This window comes from Lagenorhynchus albirostris, chromosome 9 (assembly GCF_949774975.1).
Source record: "Lagenorhynchus albirostris chromosome 9, mLagAlb1.1, whole genome shotgun sequence".
NCBI lineage: Eukaryota > Metazoa > Chordata > Mammalia > Artiodactyla > Delphinidae > Lagenorhynchus > Lagenorhynchus albirostris.
In genome coordinates this window covers 52,248,782-52,272,100 of record NC_083103.1, presented here as the reverse complement: position 1 = coordinate 52,272,100, position 23,319 = coordinate 52,248,782, and the positions used below count along the sequence as shown (strand labels likewise).

At 37.0% G+C, this 23,319-nt stretch overlaps 1 protein-coding gene and 2 pseudogenes across 1 annotated transcript in view; 1 reads left to right on the top strand and 2 right to left on the bottom strand.

The window, feature by feature from the left end:
- RNF169 (ring finger protein 169) overlaps nt 1-23,319 on the bottom strand; it is an 83,857-nt gene that overhangs the window by 30,176 nt on the left and 30,362 nt on the right. The gene's annotated exons all lie outside the window — the stretch shown is intronic.
- On the bottom strand, nt 10,033-14,516 carry LOC132525911 (glyoxalase domain-containing protein 4-like; annotated as a pseudogene).
- LOC132525910 (small ribosomal subunit protein mS31-like) lies at nt 14,547-23,198 on the top strand (annotated as a pseudogene).

Below are 23,319 nucleotides of genomic sequence, written 5' to 3'. Positions count from 1 at the left end.
ATGCCTTTTAATGATCTTAGATGACCACAGGCTACAAAGGGGCATTTCACTTTTAGAGGATAGAAAGGCAGAGTGGCACACACAAAAAACAGGTTTTAGCATCACGTTATCATTTACTGAACTCTATGTGTCAGGTGCGGAGCTAAAGCACTGTTACATTATCTCATTATCTCTACTTTAAAAATTAAAAAAAAACTAAGGTTTAAAAAAAACTATGGCAAATTCACAGAGCCATAGCCTTGGAGCTGGAATTCAAACCTATGTTTACCTCGGTTGTTCTCAACCAAGGATGATTTTGCCTCTCAGGACACATCTGGCAATGTCTGGAGACACTTTTGACTGTCACAACTGAGGGGATAAGGTGTGTGGTGCTACTGGCATCTTAGTGGGTAGAGGCCAGGAACTGCTACTAAACATCCGAAATGCATAGGATAGCCCCCAACAATATATACATACACAGACGTTGCTATTTTTAAAAAACTAAATATTAGGGCTTCCCTGGTGGCGCAGTGGTTGAGAGTCCGCCTGCCGATGCAGGGGACGCGGGATCGTGCCCCGGTCTGGGGGAATCCCACGTGCCGCGGAGCAGCTGGGCCCGTGAGCCATGGCCGCTGAACTTGCGCGCCCGGAGCCTGTGCTCCGCAACGGGAGAGGCCGCGGCAGTGAGAGGCCCACGTACCACCAAAAAAAAAAAAAAAAAAAACAACTAAATATTAAATTTCCTGTTTTATGTATTTTAGTGTTATTTTGTTTTGTGCTTGTGTTTACATACTATGTTCTCTGGCTTTTCTAGTGTTTTAGAATGCATCCTTTACCTCCTAATAATGTTTATGGCTGCTCTCAAAGTTTTTGACAATAAACTTGTGTGTTGTTGGCAAAACAACCTTCTCATTGCAATGTTGAGTCTCTGCTAACACAGCATCACCTTAAAGGTAAAAATTTACAAAATTGAAAAACCCATATATACATTTAAATCTTCACATGAATCATGTTGGTGTTTTCTCTATATTGGGTTCTGCAGATGCTTTTTTTTTGGTCCCTTTTGATGGTTATTTATAAGGACTTGAGAACTTGGTATCTAGGAAAGAGTTTTTATATTCAGTGAAAATGACTTGGTGTCAGAAAATAGCATATAAACTTGAATAAGAAGTATCAATAGCTGCTGTTTACTGAACTCTTCCATGTTTTGGGCATTAAGTTTATAGAGCTTACCTTATCATTATCATTTTATAGACACAAAAATTAACATTCAGTGGTTATTTCCTGAAGTCAGTGTTTGAATATCGAAGAGCTTAGATTTTAAAGCAAACCACTGGCTTCAAATACCACGGTTTCTCAACCTCAGCACTACTGACATTTTGGGTTAGATAATTCTTTGTTATGGGGAGCAGGTCAGAGTCTGAGTAGAAGGCTTATTCATGAATACTTTATTGGGTAGCAGGAGTTAAGGATCGAGTAGTATAACAAGGAGAGACAGCAAGCCAATAAAAGTGGTTGGCTTGACAGTTGGCTACAGAAGACAATATGAGAAACTGTATGCAATGCAGCTCAAGACTATCAATCAGAAGTGAGAAAGGGGGAAGCATATATATATATATATATATATATATAGACTCCCACTTCCTGCTGACCAAAGTTTGCTCCACGGGATGTTAAATACCCCTGACGCTGGCTCAAGTAAGTTCTCATGGTAGGGACTGCAGCAACAACCACAGAGAAGCCCTAGAGCTAAAAGCAAGAGGCAAGCAGTAGGAGCCAAAACAAAAGAGATCTCAGCTTGTACCAAGTGAAGCCGCCCACCACTGTAAGTGGAATGCTTATTACTGCCTCCATTTTCTTTTAAATTTATTGGCCACGCCCAGCAGCTCACAGGATCTTAGTTCCCTGACCAAGGATGGAACCCATGCCCCCTGCAGTGGAAGCGGGGAGTCCTAACCGTTGGACTGCCAGGGAAGTCCCTGCCTCCATTTTTAGACGCTAATTATTAAAGAAAAACTATTGATTTCTGTACAGTAATCTCATTCTCAGCCACACTATCAAGAGTACAATGTAATTTTTCTCCTCAAAATATCTTTACTTTTTCATCATTAATTTTTATAAATAAACGTTTTTGTTTTTTTTTTTTTGGCCAGGCCGTGTGGCATGTAGGATCTTAGCTCCCTGACCAGAGATCGAACCCCTGAAGTGGAAGCACAGAGTCTTAACCACTGGACTGCCAGTGAATTCCCAAAAATAAACTTTTAAAAATCAAAGCATTATATACAGTGTACAAATCATAAATGTAAAGCATGACAAATTATACAAAATAAGCACATCCATGTAACTACCACCCAGATCAAGAAACAATATATTAGCAGTACCCCTTGTGCCTATTCCTCACCCCAAAGTAACCATGATCCCAGCTTCCCACACCAAAAAGAATCATTTCACCTATTTCTGAAATTTATATAAATGGAATCTTATATATGTATTGAATCTGTCTTCCTTCAGTCAACATTCCATTTGTGAGATTCATCCATGTAGTTGCAGGTAGTAGGTTGTTCTTTCTCATTGTTTTATAGTATTCCATTGTTTGACTACAAAACAACAATTCTATTGTTAATGGATATTTGCATAGTTATTAATTTGTAGCTATTTACAAATAAACTGCTATGAACATTCTTGTGTATGTATCCTGATACACATACTGTTCTGTGCGGTATAGTCTAAAAGAGAAGCTGTTTAGTCATAACGCACGGGTACACTGCCATAGTTTCCCCAAATTGGTTGTACAAATTACACTCCCACCCCAACCTGCAATGTAGCAGAATGACAGTTGCTCTCAACCTTGTTAACAGTATTGTCTATTTTAGCCATTTCAGTGCATATATATTGATACTGCATTATGACTTCAATTTGCATTTCTCTGATGACTAAAGATCTAGAGCAGCTTTTCATGTCTTTATTGACTATTTGGAAATTCTCTTTTATGATGTGCCTATTCACATCGTTGCCCTTTCTCCTTTAAAATATTTGGGATTTTCCCTAGTAATTTGTAGGAGTTATTTATATTTTTTGAATATGAGGCAGTTTTCAAGAAAAAAAATATACCTACAAGATACATACATACACCCACCCACACACCCACACTTTTTTTCCCCTCTCACGGTAGCTTGCCTTTTTTTTTTTTTTTTTTTTTTGCGGTACGCAGGCCTCTCACTGTTGTGGCCTCTCCTGTTGCGGAGCACAGGCTCCAGACGCGCAGGTTCAGCGGCCATGGCTCACGGGCCCAGCTGCTCCGCGGCATGTGGGATCTTCCCGGACTGGGGCACAAATCCGTGTCCCCTGCATCGGCAGGCGGACTCTCAACCACTGCACCACCAGGGAAGCCCGCTTGCCTTTTTCACTCTCCTGTTAGTGCCTTTTAAAGACAAGATGCTCCAGGTTTTAATACAGTTTAATTTAACATTAGTGTTTTTTATATCCCATTTCAGAAATTCTCTCATCGTATCTTTAAGGAGCTTATTATTTGACCTTTCACATTTAGATCTACAATCCACTTTGAACTGGTTTTTAAAAAATCAACTATGTTAAGGCATAATCTACATACGATAAAATGATCACATGGAATGCATAGCTCGATGAATTTTGACAAATGTATATATCCATGTAACTGTATCCCTAATCAAGATATAGAACATTTTTACCACCCAAAAAAGTCCCTTCAAACCCACTAGTGGGAATTCCTTGGCGGTCCAGTGCCTAGGACTCCGTGCTTTCACTGCCGAGGGCCCAGGTTCGATTCCTGGTCAGGAAACTAAGATCCCACAAGCCTTGCAGCGCAGACAAAAACAAAAACAAAGACAAATGACAAAAAAAAATCCACTTAAAAAAACCCACTAGTAATCAATCTCCCATGCCACTCAGCCCTAAGCAACCCTTAATCTTATAACTATGACTACAGATTAGTTTTGCCTGTTATAAAATCATACAGCATATATTCCTTTATGTCAGGATTCATTCACAGCATATTTTTGATATTCATCCATGTTACTAAGTTTATTATATTATATTCCTTTTATGGATGAGTTATATTCCATTGTATGAATATACCACAATTTGTTTATCCATTCAAGTATTGTACGTTTGGGTTGTATTCAGTTTGGGGCTGTTATAAAGCTGTTATGAACATTCATGTCTTTTTGTGAACAGATGTTTTTATTTTGCTTGTCTAAACAGCTACAAGTGGAATTGCTGGGTCAAGTAGTAAGTATATGTTTAAATTTATAAACTGCCAAAATGTTTCCCATGGAGGTTATACCATTTTACACGGTCAGCCCTCCACATCCGTGGGTTCCACCATCAGTGGATTTAACCAACCACAGATCAAAAATCAATCTGTCTTTGGTGGAACCCATGTACACCAATCCCACAGACACCAAAGGCCAACTGTACTCTGCGATTTTATATAAGGGACTTGAGCATCCATGGATTTTGGTATCCACGGGGTTTCTGGAACCATTCCCCCACAAATACCGAGGGAGGATTATATTCCCACTAACAATGCATGAGAGTTCCAGCTTATTTACATTCTCATACTCATTTGGACACGTGGAATTCTTAGCCTTTTAATTTTAGCTATTCCAGAGGATGTAGGGGATATCCTATATGCGATTTTAATGAGTATTTCCCTGCTGGTTAATTATGTTGAGCATCTTTTCATATGTTTAGTAGCATGTCTTCTTTTGTGAAGTGTCTATTTTCAATAAAACCTTTTATCCTATTTTTTTAACCTTATTATCAGGTGCATGAGTTTTTTTTATAAGTTCTGGATAAAAGTCCACTGTTAGATACACATTTTGAGAATATCTTCTCCCAGTCTTTGCTCTGCGTATTTCTTAAATGAGTGGAGGTTTTTTACTTTAATAAAATTTAATATCATTTTTTTCTTCTGTGATTAGGATTTTTTCGGTTCTTGACTAGTAAATCTTTGCCTACCCCAAGGTCAATAACTTTTTCTTCTGTTTTCTTCCGCATAGTTTTAGCTTTTACATTTAGTCTATGATGCATTTTGAATTAATGTTTGTATATGGTATAAAGGAGAGATCAAGATTGACTTTTACTTATTCATAGGATATTCAGTTTGTTCCAGCACCATTGTTGAAAAGATTGTTCTTTTGCCACTGAATTACTTTTGTGCCTTTGTGAACATCAACTGACTATATATGAGTGGGTTTATTCCAGGACTATACTCTATTCTACTGATTATATGTCTTTTCCTTATGCCGACACCATAGTGTCTTGATGATTATCATTTTAAAATCTGTAAGTAAAGTCCTCCAATAATAACAGTCATTATTCACAGACAACATGATCCTCCATGTAGAAAATCCACCAGAATCTACAAAAAAGCTACTAAAACTACTAAATGAGTTTAGCACAGTTGTAGGATAAAATATCAAAATATAAAAACCAACAGTATTTTTACATACTCGCAAGAATTATAACACTTATGGTAATATCCAAAAATGTGAAATACTTAAGATAAATCTGACAAAATATCTGGAAAGTGAAAACCACAGAACACTGCCAAGAGAAACTAAAGAAGACCTAAATAAATAGAAGAATACCATGTTGACGGATATGAAGACTCAATTATTGAGATGTCAGTTCTCCCCAAATTGATCTATAGACTCAATGCAATCCCAATCAGAATGCCAGCAAGTTTTTTTGTAGAAACTGGCAAGCCAATACTAAAATTCAGATGGATATACAGAGAACCAAGAAGCCAAAATAACTTTGAAAAAGAACAAAATTGGAGTATTAATACTAATGGATTTCAAGACTTATTATAAAGCTACAATAATCAAAACAGCATGGTACTGGTGTGAAAATAAACAAACAGATCAATGGTACAGATACAATACAGAGTTTAGAAATAATCCCATAAATATATGGGTAACTAATTTTTGACAAAGGTGCAAAAGGCAATCCAATGGAGAAAGGATAGTCTTTTCAACAAATGGTGCCAGAATAACTGGGAAATCCATACACACACCATATATAAAAACTCAAAATGGATCACAGACCTACATGTAAAGCCTAAAACTCTAAAATGTCTGGAAGAAAACATAGGAGAAAATCTTTGTGACTTTGGGCTGGGAAAAGAATTCTTGGATATAACACCAAAAGCAAAATCCACAAAGGAAAAAAAATATATAAACTGTATTTTTTAAAAAATAAATAAATTTATTTATTTTTGGCTGCTTTGGTTCTTTGTTGCTGTGAGCAGCTTTCTCTAGTTGCATCAAGCAGGGGCTACTTTCGTTGTGGTGTGCGCGCTTCTCACTGCAGTAGCTTCACTTGTTGCAGAGCATGGGCTCTAGGTGCAGGGGCTTCAGGAGTTGTGGCACGTGGGCTCTAGAGCGCAGGCTCAGTAGTTGTGGTCCACGGGCTTAAATGCTCTGCGGCATGTGGGATCTTCCCAGACCAGGCCTCGAACCCGTGTCCCCTACATTGACAGGCGGATTCTTAACCACTGTGCCACCAGGGAAGCCCTAAACTGTATTTTTTGAAAGTTAAAAACTTCTACCCATCAAAAGGCTCTAAGAAAATGAAAAGACTGACACACACTGGGAGAAGAATATTTGCAAAGCATATACCCGTTAAGACTTGTACCTGAAGATCTTTCAAAATTCAACAGCAAGAAAATACAAATAAACACATGAAAAGATGCTCAATATCACTGGTCATCAGGGAAATACAAATTAAAACCACAATGAGATACCACTACACACCAGTTAGAATTGCTAAAATTAAAAAGACTCACCACAGCAAACGCTGACAAAGATTGAGAGAAACCAGAACTTTCATACTCTACTGGTAGGAATTAAAATGGTAAAACCACTTTGGAAAAGTTTGGCAGTTTCTTAAAAAAGGACACACACCTACCATATGATCCAGCCTTCTCATGACTAAGTATTTACCTAAGAGAAAAAAAATTCGATTCTATACAAAGACTTGCATGTGAATGTTCACAGTAGCTTTATTTGTAATAGCCAAGAACTGGAAACAACCCGAATTTCTATTAACAGGCAAATAGATAAACATATTGTGACATATCCATACAATGAAATAGTATTCTGCAATAAAAAAGAATAAACTATTGATACATGTAATTAGTGAATGAATCTCAAAATAATTATGCTGAGTAAAAAAGCCAAATAGAAAGGCATACACAACTTATGCCAAAAAGAACAAACAGGTTAATTGGACTTCATCAAAATTAAAAACTTTTGTGCAAAGGACACTATCAAAAAAGTGAAAAGACAACCTATAGAGTGGGAGAGAATATTTGCAAATCATGTATCTGATAAGGATTTAATATTCAGAATACATAAAAAACTCTTAAAACTAAACAACCAAAAGACAAACAACCCAATTCAAAACTAAGCAAAAGACTTGAATAGACATTTCTCCAAAGAAGATATAAAATGGTCAATAAGCACATGAAAAAAGGCTCAACATCATTATTCATTAGGGAAATGCAAATCAAAACCTAACGAGATACCCACTAGAATGATTATTTTTTTAAAACTCAGAAAATAACAAGTGCTAACAAGAACATGGAGTAATTGGAGCCCTCATACATTGCTAGTAGGAATGTAAAATGGTGCAGCTGCTGTAGAAAACAGTATGACGATTTCTCAAAAAATTAAACATTCAATTATTCCCATGACCCAGCAATTCCACTCCTAATTACATACCCAAAATAAAACCAGGAGTCAAACAGATACTTGTATTCCAATGTTTATTGCAGCATTATTCACAAGAGCCAAAAAGTGGGAAGGAGATGAAAGGATCAACAAAATGTGATATATGCATACAATGGGATATCCAGCCAAAAAAAGGAATGTAGTACTAAAACATGTTACAATGTGAATGAACCTTGAAAACATTATGCTGAGTGAAATAAGCCAGGTCACAAAAGGACAAATACAATATGATTCCACTTACATATCTAGAATAGGCAAATTTGTAGAAAGAAGGTTAGAGGTTACTAGGGCCTGGGGTGATGGTAGAATGGGGAGATATTAATGGGTACACAGTTTCTGTTTGGAGTGATCAAAATATTTCGGAAAAAGAAAGCAGTTTTGATTGCACAACACTGTGAATGTACTTAAGGCCGCTGAGTTGTACACTTGAAGTGGTTAAATTGGCAAATTTTATGTCATATATATTTTACAGCACAACCTATTATATAAGTATCATGAAATTCCAGCTAGCTTTCTATCCTTTTAGATACTACAATAAACAATCTGGGGGCTTCCCTGGTGGCACAGTGGTTGAGGGTCTGCCTGCCGATGCAGGGGACACGGGTTCGTGCCCTGGCCCGGGAGGATCCCACATGCCGCGGAGTGTCTGGGCCCGTGAGCCATGGCCACTGAACCTACGTATCCCGAGCCTGTGCTCCGCAACAGGAGAGGCCACAACAGTGAGAGGCCCGCGTACCGCAAAAAAAAAAAAAAAAAAATCTGTATGACAGGTTTCTCAAGGCAATATCCTAGTAGCAGGCTTCAACTAGTCTTCTAATTAGAATCAGGTAGTTGAACTGTCTAACAGCTAAACACAGGAGCAAACAGAATTCCTAGCCATAGGGCAAGGTGCCGTCAAAGGAATAGACTGTTGAGCTCGCTAGATTCTTAAATCCTGTTCATGGAAGGGTGGAGATGCCTATAGAATATTTGTAGCTAATCCATATATCTTGAATAATACTCATTTCACCATGAAAAATTATTTATCTTCATAACTGTAGAATCTGAGTGATGGGTATACAGGGGTTTTATTGTTCATTTTATTGTTTTTTTATATTTGTTTAAATATTACACAAATTAAAAATTTAGAAATCATTTATAACATCCATTATGCAAGTTAAAAAACCTCAGATGCTGGGTGATTATAGAAATAATTGAAGGGCTTATAGGAGCCTATGCAGAGAAAGTTCTGATTATAGTCTCTCAAATGCTAAGTAACTACTCCAGAGTATGTATTCCCTATTAGTACTTCAATGTTAACTAGCCATCCTTAGAGTTTAAAGCAAAACACATATACACCACACTGTTTCAAATGAAATATTTTAAAATACATTTCATAACATCCAGAACATACTTCTTTCTACCACGGATTTTTAACACAAATTGCTTGTGTCCAATTGCTTGTTTTCAAATTTCCCTTCCCTCAGACACTATGAGCTTCTATCAACCTGGAACCATGCTATTCATCCTTGATTTCCCCCCTCCCACTTTAGTTCTGGACATAGGGCCTGTATTCAATAAGTTTAATTCCACAGATATTTACAGAGCACTACAGTCTATGTGTTAGGCATTGCTTTTAGTGCTGAGGATACAGCCCTGATCAAAAATGACAAAGCTGTTTGCATGGTGCTTAGATTCTATAAGAATGTGATCGAAATGAAAGATATGATGGGACTAATCAATTTTTAATAGGTCTTCCAACTAATATTCTCTGCAATACAAACTATACCTATTTTGGCGACTCTACCAGTCCCCATGCTTTGGGGAGCTTCTCTCAATTCCACAATAAAAGGTAACCAACCCGACAGTGCCATGAACACAGGGCTGGTGGGAGGAGTGCTGCTCAATGGCATTTTTTTTTAATTTGGATTTAATTGTTCTCATTAAATCTACATGCTTATCAAAATTCCCTCCATCCCCAACCAAAGATAATGTTCCATATAGCTGTCCCAGGCTGGAGAAGAATTTATTACTAATCTAACACAGTCACACACAGAATTTGCCCTTACAGTGACAGTGCAGATGTCAGCAAGAGTTCTCCTCTAAATGGACTGATAATGATAGGATTTTCTCTCTAAAATATATCAGAGCTCTCAAAGGTTAAAATACACAAATTTTCACCACTCCAGCCTCTTTGCCTGTATAGGAAACCATCAAGTTGTGAGAGCATTTATCACACATCAGGCCTCACAGGTGTTTGACAGGAATCACTAATGCCTGTTCCACATGATGTCTTCAGTTAACCTGAAGCCTTTGGTTTATTTTGTGGAGCAAATCATTCATCTCTTTTAACTTCTGCCATTGCATCAGCCAACAATTTGCTTCCCTCTGGATCCATCTTCGAGAGTTCTCGAAACGCTTCTTCCCTCACAAAGCAAATTTCATGTCCATCAGGGTCAGTCAGAATGATCACTTGCACTGTTGCTTTCCCTGGAGTGTCCAGACTCACGAGGAGAGTCAGAATCTTCTGATTCTCCCTTTTTATCAAGTCTTCTAAGTCTGACAACTCTTTCTGGGGGCAAGAAAAGGCAATTCGTCCAAAAGCTGCTTGCATGATCAACTGCCCCCTGGATGCCCTGTAGCTCCAGCTTAAACTGGTTATCAGCATAGCCCAGCAAAACTCTGTGCTTCTTTTCATCTTTTTCATAAATTTTCATTCCCAGCAGATTAGACCAGTAGTTCAAGGACTTCTGAAGATCAGAAATTGCTAGAGTTACTTTTAATACAGGATCTGACTGAGGTGGACTGCGGTTCTGTAAATAGAATTTATATCCTCTGGGGGCTTTGGTTTCAAAGACACCTACTGCGACTTCATTGAGTGGCCACTCCAGCTTCCTGGCTTTGCAGACAGCCTGGCTAGAAGCAAGCGTGATACCCATGAAGTCACTGCCAAGCTATAGTCTCCGATGCCATAACTGTAAGTCAGTTCTGCAACAAAATGATCATCCTCAGGTCCAAATTCTATCACTGATTTACTCCATTTCCCATCATAAGGCCTTCATCCCCAGGACATCACAATAGAAACACCATCTGGAAGTGGTTTTCCACTTTGAACATGAAGTGCAGAGCCCTGAGAGTCGCTATGACCACCTACACTACCCACCCCTCACGGGTACAGCGCCGCGCTGCCCACAGGTGACACCAGCACAGTAATCCCAATGGCACTTTAAAGATTAGAGGCTCATGCATCCATAATTTTCTCATTTTCGTATCTAAATTGGTAAAATGGTCCACCACCCTCTGATAGTAGACTACAGAAATAATTTGTGAGAGTTGTAGGACCTTCTAGCCTCATGGTGTTTCCTTAATCTTTCCCCTAACACACAACTAACAGATTTTTCCTATAAAATATTATATATAAAAACATATAGTAAATTATATGAGTTATACATATATAACTCATTTCCTACATTTTCTAGTTATCTCTGGGCCAAAGGTTCTCAAACTGGGACCCCAGACCCTTAAGAGGATTCACAAAGGTAGTGATGGAAATCTTTAATTTTCAATATATTTTTAACAATCTAACAAATCATATACTTATAGTCCATAAGGTTCTACCCACTAAATACCTCAATAAATAGGTTGAATACATTTTTGTTGCTTATCTAGGGCTTATTCTTTAATAGAAGACATTAACAATATTTTAAATTATTAAGGGGGTTATGAAAGACTATATATTATAAGCTGATAAAGTTGGGGACCACTGCTTCAGAAACACTGCTCCAGACCATGATGAACTTGTTAGATATTCAAATTAGTATCAGAACATTTCAATTTACTTTGGTATCTATAGTGATCAATGCTTTGCATCTTCCATCTGGTTCCTAGGCTCTCATTTGATACTAACAGTTACCACTTATATAGGGTCTAATTGGTGACTACTGCTGATGCTACCCACAAAAAGCAAGTGTTTGAGGTAAGTAAGGACTACTTGAAGCTTCCATCTCACAGAATCCAGAAATCATAGCAAATCTTGCATACAAGGCAAAAGCCATGACTTCTACTTGAACAATCACATAAATAGCACCAAAGTTTGCAACTATTTGCTCTTATGATTCTTACCTAATTTTAACAAACTGATAACACTATGCTCTCTTCACTTTAAATTCTTAAACACCTTTCAATTTAAATGTTATGTTTAGAATAAAGTATATTTAAATATTTATGCCAATATAACATTTTACAAATTTTCTCCTTTATGTAATAAAGTGTTTTAAATTACTTTAATATAGGTTTTAAATTATTACATGTGCTCTACAGAAATGCATATAAAATTAATTTTAAGCGTTCAAGTTTATACATAAATTGAACCAGCAGATACTAAGTCATATGTTTAGTTGCCAAGCTAAAAGGCTAAATGAAGGGGCGTGCACTCACAAGAAGTATAAAGTAAGAGCTCTAAATCATTGATTATGAAAAGGCAAAGACAGGTCTTCACTGTCCAAAGTTCAAGAAAACTAGGAATCATTTATGGTTCATACCACTAACTTTCCAGCTTCCAACCATGACTTTTTGACAGTCAGCCACTTCTCACTCAAATGAACAAATTAAAAAATGGCAGTAATGCAGGGGGGTTACTTTGCGCTAGATTTTTTCTTTTTTTTTTTTTTTGCGGTATGTGGGCCTCTCACTGTTGTGGCCTCTCCCGTTGCGGAGCACAGGCTCCAGACGCGCAGGCCCAGCGGCCATGGCTCACGGGCCCAGCCGCTACACGGCATGTGGGATCTTCCCGGACCGGGGCACGAACCCATGTCCCCCGCATCGGCAGGCGGACTCCCAACCACTGCGCCACCACGGAAGCCCTGTGCTAGATTTTTTTTAATTCCAAATTTTAAAGAATAATAATAATTCTTATATATGGATTACTATGTGCCAGGCACTATTTCACAATAACCCTTTAAGCTAGGTACTATGGGGTCCACTTTACAGACCAGGAAACTAAGAAATGGAGAGATGAACTAACTTGCCCAAATTCACATGGAGAGTCAGCATTTGAACTTAGATGGCTCTTAAGCACTTTAATAAACTGCCTGTCAGCTAAGGGCAAAATAGCCACATCATTTGTATTGTGATTTACTGAGCACCTGCAATTTTTTTTAAAGTTTGACATAAACAAACAAAAAGTGGACTCTCAAATGTAAGCAGCAAATGAGGTTTTAAACTCTCATCTGAAACCAGAAAAATAAAACCAAGCTGGCAAGTTTACTGAAAGTGGATTACCTGTGAATTTTTACACAGATTTGGATAGAGATGGGAAATTTTTAAAATTATCTTGTGGAATCTTTTTTAAATATCATATTTTTAAAAGTGATTTCTGATTCTTGAATGGTTTGACTTTAAGTAAAATATTGGCACGCATGTAATATATCACAATGATATTTTCTGTTATTTTATACAGCCATTAAAAATGTTGGCATGGATCAAAATACACTGATATGGAAAGCTTCATATGATATGTTAAACAAAACAGTCAGTAAAAAGGGCATGTAAAGTGTGATCCTAAATCTATTCTGTAAAAAGTCTTAAGCTTAAGTTTATGATAAACATTTTTCCTTCCAGTTTTACTGAGATACAACTGACATACAGCACTGTACAAGTTCAAAGTGTAGCATAATGATTTGACTTACATACATCATGAAATGATTACCACAATAAGTGTAGAGAACATCCATCATCTCATACAGATTCAACATTAAAGAAGAAAAATTTTTTCCTTGTGATGAGAACTCAGGATTTACTCTTAACTTTCTTTTTTTTTTTAATTAATTAATTAATTTATTTGGGGGGGCATTGGGTCTTCGTTGCCACATGCAGGCTTTTTTAGTTGCAGTGAGTAGGGGCTACTCTTCATTGCGGTGCGCAGGCTTCTCATTGTGGTGGCTTCTCCTGTGTGGAGCACAGGCTCTAGGCACGTGGGCTTCAGTAGTTGTGGCATGCGGGCTTCAGTAGTTGTGGCTCGTGGGCTCTAGAGCACAGGCTCAGTAGTTGTGGCACATGGACTTAGTTGCTCTGCGGCATGTGGGATTTTCCTGGACCAGGGCTCGAACCCGTGTCCCGTGCATTACAGGCAGATTCTTAATCACTGCACCACCAGGGAAGTCCCTCTCTTAACTTTCATATACAGCAGTGTTAATTATATTTATCATGTTGTACATTACCTCCTTAGTACTTATTTATCTTATAACTTGGAACTTTATACCTTTTGACTGTCATCATCCAATTCCCTTTCCCACCACCTCCTGCCTCTGGTAACCACAAATCTGATCTCTTTTTCTGTAAGTTTGCTTGTTTGTTCTTGAAGTACAACTGACCTACAACACTATGTTAGTTCCTGTTACACAACATAGTGATTCAATATTTCTGTACTCAAAATGATCACCATGATAAATCTAGTTATGATCTGTCACAATACAATGATATTACATAGTTATTGACTATATTTCCCCACACTGTACATTTCATACTCATGACTCATTTGTTCTGCAACTGTAAGTCTGTACCTCTTAATCTCCCTCACCTATTTCTTTCCTCCCCTCTCCCCTCTGGCAACCACCTGTTTGTTCTCTGTATCTATAACTGTTTTCTGTTTTGTTATGTCTGTTCATTTGTTTTTTAGATTCCACATATAAGTGAAATCATACAGTACTGGTCTCTCTCTGTCTGACTTATTCACTAAGCGTAATGGGGGTGGGGCATGTTTGGCAGAGGATGCACTACCCCCATTGTATTCCCATTTCAGCTTGTTTCTCCACAATGTTTCCAAGAGTGTGGGGCTCCCTACCCCTTTGCCCCCTTTCCCACCTCCCTTTGTGCTCTGGAGGCCCAGAGGAATTGGTAGCTGCAATTTGTGTTATTCCCTTCTCTGAATATAATGGTCAGAACAAAAAAAATAATATCCAAAGATACTTTGGTACTAACAGCATGATCTACAGCAAGAAAGATAAGCATTTGGCTCCAATCCATGAGATTCCAAGGAGAGAGACAGCCAAGACAGTGTAAAGAAGAATAAGAAAAAAGACTTGATAAATATTATTAAGGGCATGAAAGTTGAAAGCACAGTAAATGTACAAACAACAAAGCCACCCAACAGAAGACAACTTAAAAGTGTGGAGGCTACAACTAGCAGGCTTCAAAAAGCTCCAGAAGATGTCCCCAAAGAGAAGTGAATCCCTGAGTCCTGAGTTGGTGGTGGCTGCACCTGCTGTTGCAGACTACCCCTTTTGACAAGCAGATGACCAAGTCAGAGCTGCTTCAGCAGCACAAGGAAGACTCAAGGGCACAGAAAGAGGGCAAAAGAACTAAAATTAGTTTCAGTAACATCATATCAGCTACGAAAGTTGCCAGATCTGCCTGCCACAGCTAGAGTTAGTACAAGACTAGTGAATCAGATGCAGTTTGATGAAGGAGCTGATGATGATGATGTTGGTCAGGATCTTCAACCTGATCTTAAGACCACTGATCTTAGAACAAGTTTTAGGAAAAATATATTCAAAGGCAAGAGGCTTAATATTTTTGGGCTTAAGGCAGTTACTAAAGAGGCACCTGACACACAGAGACAACACCTTCACTTTGGATTGTGGAATCTGCTAAGCAGTTAGCCACAGTCAATGAACAGTCCTTTCAGAATGATTCTGAAGAGATGAGCCAATGGACAAAAGAGGAGAACCTGTGGGAGTCCCAATTAACAATGAAGCAGGTTTTGATGATAAGGGTTCAGAATCTCATTAACATATATTTCTGGATAAATACCTGGAGGATTTTCCAAAACAAGGATCAACTCGCCACTTCATGGAGCTGGTGACCTGGCCTTTCCAAAAACCCATCTGAGTGTTAAGCAGAAGGTCGAACACTTAGAGTGGTTTAGAAATTACTTTAATGAAAAACAGGATGTTCTTAAAGAGAGTGACATACAGTTCAACGGGAAATTTTTATTTCAAGCTATTGGAGATTGGTATTATAAACAAAATAATTTGACTAGAAAAAAATACAATAAACATTTAAATATGGTTATTAGGTGGCAGAATTACTGGTAATTTTCCCTTTCTCCTTTAAATCTTTTTATAATTTTTTTTCTTTTTACAATTCACAGAATTTTATAATTCTGCTTCCTTTTATAAATAAGAAAAAATAAAGCTGTTTAAATTTACTATAAGCTTCACTAATCAGATACTTTAACAAAATGTTTTATTTTGTACAAGGGACAGAAGAGTTGTGACTATTTCTAGAAAATTCTCTCATTTGGCTTTCAAGGAGCACTGAAATGATTTTATTTAAACTAGTCTCTAAACCACATAAAATACTATACTAATGTAGTAACCTTGTAACTATTGATCGTCTCCTCTCATAAATGAAAGAGACAAGGAAAAACAGGACATTACAGATATAACATGAATAACCTGCAATTCTAATTAAATTTGATCATGCTTTGTATTTCCCAAATGTGTTGTTTTCTTTGAAAAGCATATAACTTGATAAAGTTGTTTCTCCTTGTCTGGGTAGTTGTAAATAGCAAAAGACAACCACGTTAACACTTTCAGATTTTGAACATCCTATAAACTAAACAGTTGTTCCCTCGTGCAGTCAAAATTAAAACTTATTCTTTTGAGAGTTTTTCCTTCTTAGTACCATACAGCTTACCTGCTCTTAAAGATGTACTATGAGATTCTGTATTTATTTCTTATTCTAGAAAGATGCACATCAGCACATACCCAAGTATGCATTTCCTCAAAGATTACATATTGACATTTCAGAGGAAGAAGCACAGAAAATAATGTAGTAAAAAGAACTCTAGAAATCTTAAAATACATCTAGTTCTATCATGAACCAGCTGTATATCCTTATACAAGTCATTTCTCTTAAAAGAAGGGGCTTTGAAACTGGATGATGAACAATTCAATCCATATGTAATAAATATATAAGTGCAAGATATTATATTAGATGTGGTGGAGAGTTAAAGAGACTAAACAAACAGATCCATCTTGAAAGATTTCACAATCTAATAGGAAAAAAATGTTTTAAACAAGCAAACAACCTGCTGCATCCATGGTGCAACAGAATATATTTTAATAAATACAAGTTTCTTTTAAAATAAGTAAATTAAAAAAATAAGGGAAAGGCCAGCTCAATATTCAGCTCATGATACACTGTACAGCCAAACAGATTTAAGTGAAATGTTCAAGCTTTAATAAAGTACACTATATTTTACAGTTTATGGCAGAAAAATAATAAAAGGAACTTTAAAGATGTATTATTTCAAAGATAATTAGGCCCTAAAAGTTTACTTACCTTTAAAAAACTCCTTCAGAAAAGTTAATGTCTGCCTTATAAAGTCATTACTCACTTCAGTAACCCATTGACTGTATCTGATTACTCTGTGCTCTGGCTAAGGACTAGAACTGCATGCTTACTACTTGAATAATTCAGCCAGCAATGGGGAGAAAATACTCCTCAAAAACGAACCAGTGGTGAGGGAGAAAAAAGAAAATGGATAGGTCAGTAAACCAATTCAGAGAAAGCCTAAACCACTCATGTGATCCGCAGAATTATCAAAAGCAGTTCATCTTTCCCACTACAGAAACCAGGGAGATAAGCAGTCTCGAAGCAAAGGCTGTTTTTTTTCCCCTACCTTTAACCTTTCAGAGTCTAATGATTCAACGAAGACAAACAAGGGCATGCTGGATTATATGTTTCCAAAATCTAATATAAAGCAACTATTATTTAACTATGTGGTCAAAGTTAAGCACCTAACAAACTGCATAAGCAGAAGGAATAATGGTGTAAATAATAAGCTTAATGCAACCAATAAACAGAATTTATAGGGATGAATCAATTATTTCAAAACACAAAATGACTAACAGTCAATCTTATATAGATGAGAACCATAAAGAGATCAATATTGAAATAATTTCTCCATAAAACTTATTTTTTCATTTCAACATATATTTACTGCAGACAAGAATATACCAAGATGGGCCATTGGGATTGACATGTATACACTGATGTGTATAAAACTGATGACTAATAAGAACCTGCTGTATAAAAAAATAAAATTCAAAAAATATATAATAAGAATATAAATATTCAAGAATGAATATAACAAAATTCTTTCCCCAATCAATGTAACAAGATGGAGGACTGAGCACATGCTAATTTTCTCCTTCTACTGAAAACACCATAAAATGTCAGAAAACTTCTTTTTAATAGAATACATCTATAAAAGCACAGAAAATACAGCATGCCATTAGCAATCAAGATCACAAATATCCAAAAGATGGAACTAGTTTTCACACCTAAAGGTTATAAGTAAGCAATTCATAGAAAACCTGTAAATGGCCAGTAAGCACAAGATGCTCCTCCTCTCTAGTAACCAGGGCAATGTAAATTAAAACAATGAGATATTTTATTCAGCAGATAGCAAAATATTAAAAATAATGATAAAGGCTTAGCAAAGATTTAAAGAAAAGGGACTCTCTTTTACTGTTGGTAAGAGAGTTAAGTTGAAAGAAGTCTTTTGAATATCCACCAAAATACAAAGTGTATATACAATCTGACCTGCACTTTCACTTCTAGCAATCTAACTTAAAGGCAGTATTTGCTCAGATATGTTCATGTGTGTTTAGTGCAACATCTCTTCAAAACTGGGGGAAATGGAAAACAATTTAAATGATCAATCGTTAAGTGAATTATGCCTCATCCACACTATGAAATACCATTCAGTATGAAAAAAGTACCTAAATGAAAGCACCTGCGGCCCCTCCACAAAAAAAGCACATATTGTTAGAGGGAAAAAAAAAAAAAACTGGCTACAGAATAGATCATATTATTCCTCAAAATTCCTAGCTTCTATGAAGTATTTACCATCAGACTGTAATACCCACAACCCCTCTTTGAGGTAGTCACCTGTCAACTCCCCTTATTCACAGAAAACCTTGGCACTTAAGTTTCTGCCCAGCTACTCCAGTGATATTCCTGAAGATTTCAATATCAGTATATTCTCTCAGTTTCTTCACTTCCTTCTAGATAAATCTTTTCTTCCATCCTACTTCAGTTACCTCCTCCCATAATCATACCCTAAACCCTGTCATGTTCAATAACTAAACCACCACCCAGTCTCACATTTAACCCTCTCACATTTAGACGACGACTTCTAGGTTTCCAACTTTACTTATATGCTAGTCACCCTACTTTTATAATTCTTTAACACCATCAAAACTTCCAGTCCACTGACTCTACCACTCTCATTGTCCACCATGTCCTCAATTCCTTCCTCAAACAACCTCCTGAAAATAACCACAGTCCAAAACTACAACAACTTCCTCGTATACACCTTCAAGTCCACAGCATCATTCCCTCTGTCATACTTTTGGTAAAATCCTAATCCTCGTTAAACCCAACCCATTGCTTACTCCAAAAGTGTTCTAATTGGTCTTATTTCCATTCTTGTCCCATGAGGCAGAGACAGCCTAGCTGCCTACCCAGTATTCATTCTTTTTTTTTTTTTTTTTTTTTTTTTTGCGGTACGCGGGCCTCTCACTCCAGTATTCATTCTTTCATTCCTTACTAAAACAACCCTAGGGACTTCCCTGGTGGTGCAGCGGTTAAGAGTCCGCCTACCAATGCAGGGGACACGGGTTCGATCGCTGGTCTGGGAAGATCCCACGTGCCACGGAGCAACTAAGCCCGTGCGCCACACCTACTGAGCCTGAGCTCTAGAGCCTGCGAGCCACAAATACTGAAGCCTGCGCGCCTGGAGCCCATGCTCTGCAACAAGAGAAGACACCACAATGAGAAGTCTGTGCACTGCAACGAAGAGTAGCCCCCATATGCCGCAACTAGAGAAAGCCCGCGTGCAGCAACAAAGACCCAACGCAGCCAAAAATAAAAATAAATTTATAAAAATAAGTAAATAAAAGAACCCTAATTTTACTTAGGAAGTTAATGTACCCAGCTAAAACACTATGCTTCCCAGCTTTCCTGGCAGCTAGAGGGAGTCTGTGACACTCAACTACAAAATACAGGTGAAGTCACTCGGTACGGCTTTGGAGAAGGCTCTTTAAAAGACCCAATTCAGCTGACATAGGCCCTTCTGCCTTACCTTCTGTCTAGATGGGATTCTACAGAAGGATCAACGATGGTTGATCCACATCACAAGGAGACAGGCACACTTGAAGATGTCTAAACAGAAGAACAAAAAGGAGCCTGCATCCCTGATGTCCTAGAGCTGCCATAATCAGCCCTGGAAAGCCTACCTCCAGCTTTTTGTTACTGGAGAAAAGTAAAACTCCTAATTTATTTGAGTCACTGTTTTGGGGTCTCTACTATTCACAGTAAATCCAATTCCTAATTCTTAGACCCATTACAGTTTATTCCCCACACAACAACCAGAGACCTTTTAAAAGTATAATTCAGATCATATTACTGGCTTCCCATCACACTTAAAATAAATTTAAGGTCCTTACCAAGCAACTAGGCCTTCTTTGATCTGGCCCTCTATCTCTTCCAACTCACATCTTACCAAATCCCCAAACCACCCTTCCACAACTTGTACACTCAGTTCCAGCCACAGTGTTCCTTAAACAAGTCAAACTTGTTTCTATCTCAGGGCCTTTGCATTTGCTGTTCTCTTTGCTGGGAATGCTCTTTCCTCATAAGTTTACTTGGCTTGCTCCCTCATCTCTTTCAGGTAGCAACTTAAATGTTGCCTTCTCTGAGACTTTCCCTGATCACTGTATCAAAAACAGTCTTTTTGTGTCTCAAGTTTCCCTTCCACTCCCCTCTAACTCTTCTTACCCTGCTTTACTAATATATATTAAATTTCTTTTGCTTATTTACTGTACATCTTCCCCACTAGAATGAAATCTCCCCGAGGTCAAGAACCTTGGGTGTCTTCTTCAGCATCATATTCTTAGTACCTGGCACACAGTAAGGACATAATAAATATATGATGAATAAATGAATATACATCATGATCTTATTTATACTAAAAAAGACTAAAGCATATGTGTGAGAGAGAGAGAGAGAGAGAGTGTGTGTGTGTGTGTGTGTGTGTGTGTGTAAATATATAAAGGATCTAGGATATACACTAAACTGTTGACACTCGTTATCTCTGGGGAAGAAAGTGGAAAATAAGAAAAAGGAGAACTTTCACATTTTGCTCTGCATATTCCTGCATAAAAAAGACAAAATTAACTACAACACATGGCAGGAAGAAAATTTTAAACATATTTAGAAATATAAGCCTATTTATAGAATCATAAAATTTAGAAACATAGTAACCTCAGTAAGCATAACACTACACCATGGGTGGAGGGATCTATGATTAGTAAGCAAACATCTTTTAAAAGAACAAGAATTAGGGGAATAAAATTTCCTGTTAACGTTTTATAGCCCTTATAAAGGTTTTTACTGTCATTTAAACAAAATAATAAAGTATACTAAATAGTGTATTACATGTCAAATTAGTAATGATGAGTTATATAGAATTAATTTCCATCGCTTGCTCAGTAGAAACTTTTAAACATCTCCCTCCCCTAGGGATTCATCTAGATAATTATATATTTGTTTTGTTTCAGAAAATATGCATTCTAAGAGACATCTTTTTTATCAAGTTCTCCATCCAAATGTCTAGTGCCTTAATTTTTTTTACTTTATCGAGGCATATTTTTACATATTATATAATTCATCCATTTCAAGTATATAATTCGATGATTTTTAGTAAATTTACCAAGTTGTGGAACACACCATAAATCAGCTTTAGAAATCTTCATCGCTGTAATAAAATCACTCATGATCATTTACTGTTAATCCCCATTCTCATCCCTACTCAATCAACCATTAATCTACTGTCTGTCTCTATACTTCTGTCTATTCCTAGACATTTTCTATAAATGGAAACATACAATATGTGGTCTCTTTTATCTGGTTTCTTTCACTTAGCATCTTTTTGAGGCTCATCCATCTGGTAGCATGTATCAGTGGTTCATTCCTTCTTATTGCTGAATAGTATTCCATTACATGGGTATGCCATATTAGTGCCTTTTGATTTTATGACTTGGATTTCCATTTTCCAGGTTATACAATGAGTGTAGGATAACCTGGGTACTTGGAGTATGGGTGGGGGGAAACCTATTTAACATTTATTTAACACAAATGACACAGGTGAGTGTTTTTCAAACCCAATCCAATTTATGCAGAATGAGATTATCCTAGCTTCACTCAACAGCATTATGCTATCAGTCGCTTTTAAAACGATTTTCCTGTCCCTCCTTCTTAACAGGACGAAGGAACAGTTCCCCAAGGTATCCTTCTCTCTCCCAAGGCTTATAAAAAAATCTCTACACTCACTATGCCTTCTGCTTTACCTCCTTTTTCTACCTCCAAGTCCCTGTTTTCTCATTATCTTCAAGCTGACAGCTTCAAAATTTCCATATTCTCCAAGTTTCTGAAAAGTTATATTAAAACTAAATATCTGCATATTCTGGAATTTTATTTAAGAGAAATCTGTGGTTCTTTTGATGTAGCCCCCGAGAATAATTTGTTTCTATGTAGAAAAAAGCTTTGTAACTGATTTAAAACGAAAAACAAAAAAACTCACAACACCAATACAAAAGGAGCATGAGGACCCAAGTCAGCATTTGACACTCTCATTTAAAAGAAAAGATCAAAGAATATACAGTAATTAAGCACAGTTTTTTATCTTTTCTTTTTAACATGACCTTATTAAATACTGATCTTTTTCATTCAGTCTAAAATGCCATCATGTTATTGTCTTGCCTCTGTTTTATGATGATGTCTGATTAAGATTAAGTGGATTATTTGCCTTTATAAAACATTAAATATCTACATGTAGAATGATTATCTAATCGTTTATGAACCTGGGTAAGGGACGGTGGTTCAGGGAGAGGGCTAGGGAAGGATGATACAAATCTTATAACATACTTCTTATTACCAGTCTTTCTGAAGTCTTAATCTTCCAAGTGATTCCCAGACTATTAGCTTGAAAACATCAAGAATAAGATGATGTGGACACAGCTAAAAGCTTTCCCAATGGTAAACGTTCCCTAACTAGAAAATTATTCCACTACGCTTACTAGTCTAAGTTACAGTTCTTCTGGAGTACTTAAGAGAGTGAAAGCAGTAAAAGATAATACCAGCTACATGTAATTAGAGGAACCTTGCAAGATAAAGAAAAATAAGACAAGCTATTATTATTAAAGCTTAAATGTTAGATTTTATCTAACATTTAAATGCCAAGAATACCACTCTTGGTGGCCAGTTATTGCAGCAGGTGTGTGATAGGCCGTGTGAGCTACATTTTCATCTTTGAAAGGACAGCTTAAAAGGGGTTCTGAGTTAAGGTTTACTCTACTTCCATTACAGCTACAGAATCTAACTAGACCAGTATAAGGTAGGGTACAGAAAGACAGGCTCTGCATTATAAATTTTAAAAATCCCTAGTAAATCAAAAATCCCACTAAGCATTCTTTAATGTCATCATTTCAATTAACTTTAAGAAAATGAATGGCAT